We start from the raw sequence: 12,494 nt of genomic DNA on the forward strand, positions 1-12,494 counted from the left end.
CACCAAGTAACAAAACTCTCTCAATACTTTGTCTCTCAGTGGAAGGAATTTAGTGGTTGTAATTATCCATGAGTGGAATCATTAGAATCAATTAGCGCACAAAATACATTGTCAAAAAGACAAATCCTCGAATGAAAGCAATCATCAGTGCGATATTATCATTTTAAGGTGTTTAATTGTCCACAATTAACAAGTGGATGACAAAGACTGAATATGCCAAAATTCATAGATGATCAATCCTAATATATTCATTATCACTTCTATAATAATAATTAATTCAATCCTAATGGAATCATAATCGTTGATCCCTTCTCCTCATCATTAGGATTTATTGCAAACTAGAACTCACCTCACATCACTTCACACATGCATAATAACAGCACTAAGTCCGTGCCAAAGTTTTAGCCTATTTCTCCTTTAGTTTGAGTATGCCTCTTGATGCGTATGCCACTAATATAATCTATCTGACCTAATCCGGTTTAATTTGGAACAACAAAAAAAGCAAACAAAACAAGAAGAATAAATAATTCAAAAATCATAATACTAATCACATGTTTTCTACAGATGATGCGGAGAAATTTAACTTCAACGGCTTCAAGTGCATATAAGACCAATCTTCGTTGCAACAGCATCAGTATTCATCTCATGTTTGTTGCATTTTCTCGAAATTTCAAGAAAAGAGAAGTTCTAGCATTTTGTTGAAAAGTTTTTTTAAAAAAAAAAATCGAGAATCCAAATAGGACAATCCATTTTCACTAACTTCTAAAATTCAAAATCATTTTCACTATGGGATGTCATCAAAGTAAGATCATCGAATAAGCCTCAAGCGAGATTAGTTAAGAGTGGCTGGCATGTTCTAAAACCAAAAATCATAAGCCAAATCCAAATCCAATAATACAACAAGGATTCAAGAAGATTTTAGGCCTAGGACAATAAGGGATATCCAAGCACGATTCACAAAACAGGACAAAATACAAAGGGGATTGACTAAAAGAAAATTATAGCTGAAAAACCAATTTGTTGCTTCACCTTCCAGCAATAACATCAAGAAACTTCACAAAAATTACTCAGATTCAACAGCTATTTCACTCAAAATCAATATTCAATTTTTTTTTTCATTTCTTCAAGAAATTATATAAATAGAAAGACTAAAGCTAAAAGAATTATAAGTTCTTCCAAAAAAGGAATAAAGAAGAGAAGGAACTAAAAAGGAGCTGACACAATCAAAGAAACCACCCATAGCTCAACTCCCCAGATGAAAAGATCGAATTTTTTTGCCTGCAATCTTAAAATTTCGGATGCAAATTTTTTCGTCTCACAATCATCTTATATCAAAGAACTTAAGAAATTACTTCAAATACAAAAAATTTTACTCCCACCAATTAATGCATCTCTAATTTTAAAAAGCCAAATTAGTTTCAAAAACCACAGACATCACATCACACCCCATCAAACGAGCAAAAAAAAAAAAAGGCGATTTACCATTTCTCCGGTTCCTCACACGCGTCGACACCGAAAACCAAGCCCTTCTAACAGGGAAGACCATCTTGTGCCACCACTCCATCACCTGAATCTTCACCTTTCTCCGCCGATTCACGCCGCCGAGTCGACTCAGAACCACCCTTAACCCGGCCAGAACTACCAAAAATCTCCCTACAAAACCTCAACCCACGATCCCACACACCTACACAAACACCACCAACCCAATCAAAACGCAGTATCCTGTATCTACATGAAGAAAACACACACCAACACACTCCAGTGTGCGTTTTCGAGGAATTCTTGGATTTCTTTCGACTTCCCAAGCTCGTTCTTTTAGCCGTTGGTGCCACTGGGGAAATTGTGAATATAAAGTGTCAGTATCTCACCGACACGTGACGGTATCACTTGGATTTTTAAAGCTATTTTAATAAAATTTTAATTAAAAAAAAAATTGGACACGTGGTCCATGTGGGGTTTAGTCTTTTCCTTCGGATTCGAAATCTATTGCCTGTTGAGATATCATTTTCGGGCAAAATTTTGAATATGATACGTGTCGCGACGCCATTGGAAGAATGGTCAATCGCAAACATTTGAAAAATGATTTTCAAACTTTCTGGCTGCAAAAAAATGTGTTTGTATACTCGACGTGTAACAAATTTAATAAGATTTAATTGGTACGTTTATATCATCTATTTAATGTTTACACCAATTCGGGAAGCAGCCGAAGCGTCCGGTTTGTTCATCTGATATCGAAATCTGATATTTGAAAAAGAAAGAATTGGTAAGTAGCAAATTATGTAGAAGCTAAGTCCAAAATATAACACACAGCTTCCATATAATAAGCCAGGTAGCAGATTTTCGAAAAATTTTGGATGCATAGGAGTATTAAAAAAATATTTTCCGAAATTTTAGAATAAGAGGCTTAGAATGTTGACATTTTTAGTAATTTGTTGCTTTTATATATATATTTTAAATTATATTATTATCTTTAGAACTTAAAAGAATAATTTATTTTATTTTTAGTAAACATATTATATTTTTTGAGTTAGGTTTTTTTTTACTTGACAATACATATAAATAAATAATCATAAACCAGTTCTTCATCGATAGGTTTAATATTGTTATGATTTGGCATCACATGCTCTATCTTTCGCTTCAATGCATACTCAAGTAGTGTAAGAATTTTCGGGTATGCCGGATTCAAAAATACTCGGATACGTTGAATGTACAACATTTTAGTTTTCGATGTTCATCGTTGGAGCGATGTTTTATAATTTTTCATTGATATTTTGGATAAAATGATCACAAATGTATAGTCTACGATATATCCGTAGCATTTTGATTAATCGATAATAGTACTAAAATTTGATTTGATGATGATGTCGTTAAACATTTCAAAGTACACAGTTCAATTTATTATAAAGTGGCAAAAAGCATGGATCGAATGTGATGTGTCGTTACATTATTTATTTCCCAGTCGGTGAGTATTGAAAATAGGAAGAATAAAGTCAAATATTTCTACTTTGGCGTTACTCTTTACGGGAACATTTTATTTTTATAGTCAAAATAAAATATTGACCGTATTTTACCCCTTTATTCCACTTGTTTATTTTGTGAAATAACAAATGGATTCGTCGGTGATAAAAAAAAAAATATTGATCTCACATTCGATCCATACAATTATCCGCTATATTCAAAATTTTAATCTTTAAAAAAAAATTAATATAATGCTTTGGCCAAATACTAATATACATATCCCAACATTTTTTATTTATGCGTTGTTGGTGTATATAATCGTTTTCCTTTATTTAATCTTTTTTATATTGGCAAAATATTCATATATTAATGCATGTTTATATTTATTTATTTTTTTTTAAAAAAACAAGGCATAGTGAGAATATTTTGGGAAAGAATTAATCTTTACGCATTAGATTTGGATATGTGGTGTTGTGTGTCGGCAGGTCCACGTGGTCCACCCGAGTCCACTTAAAAAAAGGGAAAGAAAAAACCAGGGTTAGTGTCGTCATTTTCTGCCACAAAATAAAGTTTATTCTATTTTAAAAACTATATTAATTATATAAATGATTTATAATTAACATATTTCTAAATCCATCCATAATAATTACAATTTTTTTGGAGCATAAAGATACATTTAGGAAATGCACAAATATAACATGTAAAAGAAGTACTCGGCAAATACATTAATTAAATATAAAGATGTTGAACACAAAAAAACCCGATAAATTGTATGACATCATATGCATTATATTAACCGAATATCAATTATTAGATAGTCTACGACTTGTTTATCCATCATTAATTAAGATCTGATTAATATGACAGAAGGGATATTCTTGTAATAATAATAATAATCACGATCAAAATAATAATAATAATAATAATAATAATAATAATAATAATTATTATTATTATAATAATAATAATAATAATAATAATAATGATGATGATAATCAAGATATTTTGATCATTGGAAAATTTTCAAAAAAAAAGGCAACTTCTTTCAATGTTGGCTTAAGAAATTCAGGCAAAAACACAAAATTACATCATTTCGCCATTTTGGAGGAAAAGCGAAGAATTAGACCCACAAGAATAACACACAAAATTACATCATTTCGCCATTTTGGAGGAAAAGCGAAGAATTAGACCCACAAGAATAACATCATATTGATCAGATTAAAATTGTAAAGGAAAAAAAGCAGTGTTCTAAAAGGCGCCATCTAAACCCGCCTAGGCGCTAGTGGAAGAGTGGGTGCCCTGTTAGCCAACTTGTGGCTAAGGGCCTTTATAACTCTATATGTAAACAATCTTTGTTTAATATAATTTACACTTTTATATTGGCTTTTGCTTTATCTTTTATCATATTATTATGTTGTGACTTACTATACGATGTTTAGATAAAGACCTTGAGTATACTAGAGTGCATGTAAGATGTGATAGTAGATTTGAATGACTGTCATGAAACACATCTTATAATCACTGTATATTCTAAACAGTTTCTAGTTAATTGAGTCATCCGCAAATAAGGATAAGGATCGCTCGAGATTGAGACTAGCATTTGCGATGCCAAATACCACGTTTCATTGGTATGGAATATAGAGATGTTCGAAGCATTCAAATGGATATTCATTTGATGGATGATCGAACTACCATATTCGGATTTTCCAAGTGGTTTTCACTAATTGAGTGGATAAGTCCGCGGTTTTTGATTGTACACCATTAGTTCTTACTACTTGAAACATCATGGAGACTCTATATGCTAGTACTGTACTTTGACTCGTTTACCGACTCTATGAGGGTCATCAGGTGTCAAGATTGGGTACAGTTACGATAAATATAAGAGTCAATGCTTTGTTGACAAGGATTCACCACACGCTTGCGAGTGTGGATATCCTATGCGATTTGAGGAGATATTAGTATAACAAATCTCGGCCAGAGTACATGATGTGCTTTAGGTTACTTGGTTTCCTAGTTGCACATGCGATGTCACTATTTGATTTTCAAGATGTATTGCATAGTTATCGAATCTCGAACGACTCTCAATATACCAATGGTTGTTGATTCGACCGGGATATATGGATGAAGGGACCGTACTGTAAGCAAACCAAAATCTACTGGTTCTTGCAGGCACTATCAGTGATACCTAGGGAATCATGGGACGATGTTGCTAGGCGCTCTTACCTTGATTTGATGGGTAAGTCGGAAATTGTTGTTCCAAGTCACAAGGAGTTGTGGGCCCACGACTAGCTGTATCCCTGAACCATTGAGCGTTACACAAGTAATAGATTTTTAATCCCCGTTGAGATAATTAAATTTAATGAGTTAAATTTAGCAAATGAGAAGTAGGACTTCTTATTAAAGAGTAAAGGGAGTGAGATTTTCTAAAATGACATAGGGATGTCATTTTTGAAAATCACTGAATTCGGATTCAAAAAATTTATCTTTACTTTAAAATATGCAGAAAAGGTTTCTGTACACATTGGTGAAATTGGTTTATCAATTTGAGTCACGATGAATTTTATATTAATTTTTGAACATGCGGGCTTTGCTTGTCAGGCTTGAACTTATGACTAATGGGCTCTAAGCTGTTAGCAGCCCACATTATAAATAAGTTATTGCAGTACAGAAATTAGACACAACAGTTCATAAATTTTGAAACCTAGAGCTCTCTCCCTATGGTTTCGGCCGCCCCTATCCCCTCTGTGTTCGAAAATCCAGTCTGCAATTTTTGAAAATTGCAGTCTGGTTTAACAGATCAGATCTGTTAAATTCTCTACGTAAAAACTTTTGATAGACTTTCTAGTGCAGTCTATCAGAGGGATTAAGAATTCTGTTCGTGGACCTGATTCAGGAGTTGATCGAGCGAGTCATCAGTTCCTGTGATTTACAAGAAGAGCAGAGAAATCTGTTGGAGTCCATAACCTCAAGTTGAGACTTGAGAGGTAAAATTTAATTGCGTTTTATTTTACTTATTTGTTTTAATCGTTAGGATTTGATACCCATGATCTGGAATCGTTCAAGATCAGAAAATAAAATTTTTAAACTTCCGCTGCTTCGGGTATCAGATCTGACAGATCCGAGAACGTGTTTGAGCCCAAAAATTTAAGAAAATTAATTTTTGGATAAATTTTGAATTTTGGAAATTTATAAATTTAATCCAATAAATTAAAATTTTTAAAATTAATTATTTTGGTACAATTGATTATAAAATATGATTTTATATATAAAATAAGATTTTATTTATGAAATATGATTTTATGGATAAACTAGATAAAATATGATTTTATATATAAAATAAGATTTTATGTATGAAATACGATTTTATCTATTTCCAATTATTGCACTTTGAATTGCATGTTATCCGATCATTTAATTGAATTAAATAATTGGATAAAAAGATGATCGATTGTCATGACCAAGTTTTTAGGTATATGTTAGGTTGTTTACATTTGGTTTTTATTATTACTGTTGAGTTTTATTAATGGGCTTGGTTTATGGCCCAATTTGATTTGTCATTTGTAATAAAAGTGGGCCTGGTTAATGGCCCGTTCCCACCCTTAAATATGTATCCCCTACTTGTCATCGAAATTTATTGTAAATTTATTAGACTTAGTGGGAGATAAAGATTTGAAGACAATGGTGGGCCCATCAGACAATAAAGACCGAAGAAATGTAAATTGGAAGCTCAATGTAATAGGATTGCATTGCATACTTACATATCACCTAGGATTGGACTTAGACTCGTGATTGGCAACCACGGGTCGAGTAGATCTAGGCATCGATCATCTTTTATATAATATTTGATATTATTGTTGTATGCATGTTTAGACTAAATTGCATGAATCCCGCAAGCATACAAATTTTTAAATGATGAGACAATTTTTTTCAAAATTAAAAATCCCTCATTTTAAATATGATTTAAAATTGATATCAAGATTAACAAAAGGGAATTTAAATATTGTTTAAATGTTCCTACCTTCCATCAACGATCAATGTATGAGATGCTACCCGCGGACATGGTCCGTCTCATATTATTGGGGGGCCCGTTCGTCGAAAAGCTGTACATTGGATCGACACATGTTGTAAGTTGGGTGTAACTCCCGTAGGATCGGCTCATATTATTGGGGGATCCATACGGAGACCGTCCATCACAACTTAATATTGGTGGGTCATCTTGACATGTCACAATAAACGGCGTCATTTGGGCTCTTATTGGATATGAGGTAAAAACATGGGGGTTGTTTTGGAAGCAATTGAGCTCTACCTTTTGAAAAATATGGTTGGCTGATATTATTCGGGACTATGATTTGTCAATTGGACTTCATGTTCCCACTAAGAAAACCAGTTTCTCCTTTTCACTAGAGGGTGGTGAAATCGTTAAAATAGTGGGAGTGTAATTCATAAAATTATTCTCGCCTTATTTTATGTCTTAGTAAATTAATTAAACAATCACTGATTATTGTCTGTTTCTTTTCTGTATTTCATTATGATGAATTCGCGCAATCCACTATTCTCTATTTTCGAACAAAACAAACTGACTGACGCTAACTATACAGAATGGTTCAGTAAGTTAAAGATTGTTCTAAGTTCGGAAAAAGTTTTCTACGTGTTAGAAAAGTCTCATCCGAAGAAAGCCCCGGCTAATGTGAGTCCGGAAGAGTTGGCCAAACTTGATAAATGGTGGGACCATGATATCAAGGCCAAATGCCACATGCAGACTTCGATGTATGATGAACTTTAGAGGCGATTTGAGGATGCAGTGAATGCTGCTGACATTCACAAGACCCTCAAGGAACTTTTTGGAGCTCAGTCAAGATCCGAGAGGTATGCCACTGTCAAAGAGCTCATGACATACCGCATGCGAAATGGGACTTCGGTCCGTGAGCATGGGGTACACATGATTGAGCTCATTGAAAAGTTGGTAACACTCGATTTGACATTGGAGCACGAACTGAATGCAGACTTATTACTTCTCTCTCTTCCTTCGTCGTTTGACGGTTTTGTGATGAACTTCAATATGAACAAGATAGAGGCCACCCTATAAGAGATGGTCAATATGCTTGTCACTTATGAGGCCACATTAAAGAAGGATAAATCGATACTTTTGATAGGCTCCTCTTCTAACTCTAAGAAGGGACCAAGTGCAAAGGGTAAGAAACGTTCTGCCCCACCCAAGAAAACTGAACCCAAGAAGAAGAACAAGACAAATGCTTCAAACGTGAACAAATATGAAGATTTTAGCCATCACTGCAAGAAACCCGGTCATTGAAAACATAACTGCAAAGAATATCTCGAGCAGTTGCGAACTGCAAAAGGTATGTTTTATATTGAAATAAATGTTTCACTTAATACTACTTCTTGGGTATTGGATACCGGATGTGGATCTCACATTTGCAATGACTTGCAGGTGATGACAAAAAGTCGTAAGCTTAGGATGGGTGAGACCCATTTGAGGCTCGGAATGGTTCTAGAGTTGAAGCCAAAGCTGTGGGAGACGTTTATTTAATTCTGCAGAACAATTTTAAGTTAATTTTGAGAGATGTTTTATTTGTGCCAGATTTGGTTAAAAACATTATTTCTGTTTCTATGCTTGATAGAGATGGTTTTTCTTGCAATTTTGTAAATGAGATTTGCAATATTTACAAGAATAAATGTTTAATTGGATGTGGACAACTTGAAAATGATCTATATAACTTGAAATTGAAAGACGTACCAGTTAATTATGTTGATAAACCGGCAACAACAATTAAAAGGAAAAACGATAGTCAAAACCCGGCAAACCTTTGGCATGCTAGGCTAGGTCATATTTCCTCACGAAGGATGAACAAGCTAGTGGGAGAGGGAATGTTTGATTCGTTAGATATAAACTCTCTACCTACTTGTGAGTCTTGTCTGAAAGGAAAAATGACTAAAACACCTTTTAAGGGAAAACCTGAGCGTAGTCAAAATCTATTGGATTTGATCCATACAGATGTTTGTGGCCCATTTAGTATTGGTACTAAATATGGTCACACCTACTTCATTACCTTTACTAACGATTATTCTAGGTATGGGTATTTATATTTGATGAAATATAAATCTGAATCATTTGAAAGGTTCAAAGAATTCAAGAATGAAGTAGAAAACCAGCTAGGTAAAAGTATTAAAGCACTTCGATCTGATCGAGGCGGTGAATACTTGAGTACCAAGTTTTTGGACTATTTGAAAAATGGAATTCTTTCTCAGTGGACTCCTCCTGCCACACCTCGGCTTAATGGTGTAGCAGAACGTCGTAATCGAACTCTGTTGGACATGGTTCGATCTATGATGAGCTTCATTGAGCTCCCACCCTCGTTTTGGGGCTATGCACTGAAACGGCTGTATTGTTGTTAAACAATGTACACACTAAAGCAGTGAACAAAACACCATATAAATTATGGAATGACAAAACTCCTAAGTATTCGTACTTGAGGATTTGGGGATGTCCTGCTTACGTGAAGCAGACAGTGGGAGATAAGTTGTATAATCGATCCACTTTATGTTATTTTGTAGGGTATCCGAAGAATTCGATCGGATATTATTTCTATCATCCTACTGAAACAAAAGTGTTTGTTTCTAGGAATGCCACCTTCCTTGAGAAGGAATTCTTACTTGATAGAAAAGGCAAAATTATGGAACTCGAAGAAGTTCGAGAAGAACCCGAGATACAAAATAGCAACCCCACACCTCAGGAACCACTAATTGACACGCCACCTCTTAGAAGATCCGAAAGGACTTCTATACCTCCTGATTGACTTAATCTCCTACTTGAAGGGGATCAAAGTGAGCCCATCGTTGGATGTGATCCAAGAAACTTCAAGGAGGCAATTTTTGATGACGATTCGAATTTATGGCTTGAAGCCATGCAATCTGAAATAGACTTCATGCATGCAAACCAAGTTTGGTCTTTAGTAGATCCTCCCAATGGAATTGTTCCTATAGGGTGTAAATGGATCTACAAGAGAAAACTTGGGCCTGATGGTAAGGTGCTGACCTACAAGGCACGATTGGTTGCAAAAGGTTATACACAAAGACAAGGTGTTGAATATGATGAAACCTTTTCACCAGTTGCAATGTTCAAGTCCATAAGAATCTTAATTGTCATAGCAGCATGGTATGACAATGAGATATGGCAAATGGATGTGAAGACTGCATTTCTTAATGGAAACATTAAGGAAGAGATCTATATGATGCAACCCGAGGAATTCACATCCATGGGAAGCGAGCATAAGGTATGCAAGCTTCAGAGATCAATTTATGGTCTCAAACAGGCATCAAGAAGTTGGAACCATAAATTTGATGAAACAATAAAGGACTTTGGTTTCATCAAGAACCCGGAGGAACCGTGCGTGTACAAGAAAGTGCTTAAGGATGCTGTGACATTTTTAGTGCTTTATGTTGATGATATCCTACTCATTGGGAATGATGTAGGGATGTTGCAGTCAACAAAGATATGGTTGTCAGGTAGATTCTCGATGAAGGACTTGGGTGATGCGTCCTATATTCTAGGAATATAGATCTATAGAGATAGATCTAAGAGAATGATAGGACTCACTCAAGCAACCTACATCGACGCCATATTGAAAAAGTTTTCTATGGATGAGTCCAAGAGAGGACATCTACCTATGTTCCATGGAGTTTCTCTATCCAAGTCAATGTCTCCAAAGACGGACGAAGAAATAGAGAAAATGACACACGTACCATATGCGTCAGCCATAGGTAGTATCATGTATGGGATGATATCTACCAGACCGGATGTAGCCTTTGCTCTGAGTGTCACGCGCAGATATCAGGCCAACCCTGGTCAAATGCATTGGAAAGCTGTGAAGGATATTCTTAAGTACTTGAGAAGGACTAAGAATATATTCATGGTTTATGGGGGAAGAGAATTTAAATTGGAAGGCTATACCGACTCTAGCTTCCAAAGCGACGTGGATGACCCGAAATCAACCTCTGGATTTGTATTCATGCTCAATGGCGGTGTTGTCTCTTGGAAGAGTTCCAAGCAGGACACCACAGCGGATTCCACCACTGATGCAGAATACATTGCAGCATCAGCTGCTGCTAAAGAGGCCGTTTGGATGAGGAATTTCGTCCAAGAGTTGGGGGTCATTCCTGAAGCTGTTGGTCCAGTCCCGGTGTACTGTGACAACACTGGTGTCGTTGCTCAGACAAAGGAACCAAGGTTTCATCAAAGATCCAAACACATACTGAGGAAATACCACATCATCCGGGAGATCGTGGAAAGTGGAGACATCACTGTCGAGAGAGTGGCCTCTGCAGACAATATCGCTGATCCACTTACTAAGCCCTTGCCAGGACCATTATTTTACAAACATCGCGAAGCAATGTGACTACGTAGTATGACTAGTTGGCTTTAGGACAAGTGGGAGATTGAAAGCTGTTAGCCAACTTGTGGCTAAGGGCCTTTATGACTCTATATGTAAACAATATTTGTTTAATATAATTTACACTTTTATATTGGCTTTTGCTTTATCTTGTATCATATTATTATGTTGTGACTTACTATACGATGTTTAGATAAAGACCTTGAGTATACTAGAGTGCATGTAAGATATGATAGTAGATTTGAATGACTGTCATGGAACACATCTTATAATCACTGTATATTCTAAACAGTTCCTAGTCAATTGAGCCGTCCGCAAATAAGGATAAGGATCGCTCAAGATTGAGACTAGCATTTGCGATGCCAAGTACCACGTTTCATTGGTATGGAATATAGAGATGTTCGAAGCATGCAAATGGATATTCATTTGATGGATGATCGAACTACCCTATTCGAACTTTCCAAGTGGTTTTCACTAATTGAGTGGATAAGTCCGTGGTTTTTGGTTGTACACCATTAGTCCTTACTACTTGAAATATCATGGAGACTCTATATGCTAGTACTGTACTTTGACTCGTTTACCGACTCTATGAGGGTCATCAGGTGTCAAGATTGGGTACAGTTACGACACATATAAGAGTCAATGCTTTATTGTTAAGGATTCACCACACGCTTGCGAGTGTGGATATCATATGCTATCTGAGGAGATATTAGTATGACAAATCTCTGGCCAGAGTACATGATGTGCTTTAGGTTACTTGGTTTCCTAGTTGCACATGTGATGTCACTATTTGATTTTCAAGATGTATTGCATAGTTATCGAATCTCGAACGACTCTCAATATACCAATGGTTGTTGATTCGATCGGGATATATGGATGAAGAGACCGTACTGTACGCAAACCAAAACCTACTGGTTCTTGCAGGCACTATCAGTGATACTTAGGGAATCATGTGGCGATGTTGCTAGGCGCTCTTACCTTGATTCGATGGGTAAGTCGGAAATTGTTGTTCCGAGTCACAAGGAGTTGTGGGCCCACGACTAGCTATATCCCTGAACCATTGAGGGTTACACAAGTAATAGATTTCTAATCCCCGTTGAGATAATTAAATTTAATGAGTTAAATTTA

The sequence above is a fragment of the Henckelia pumila genome, chromosome 4, assembly GCF_033568475.1.
Source record: "Henckelia pumila isolate YLH828 chromosome 4, ASM3356847v2, whole genome shotgun sequence".
Lineage (NCBI taxonomy): Eukaryota > Viridiplantae > Streptophyta > Magnoliopsida > Lamiales > Gesneriaceae > Henckelia > Henckelia pumila.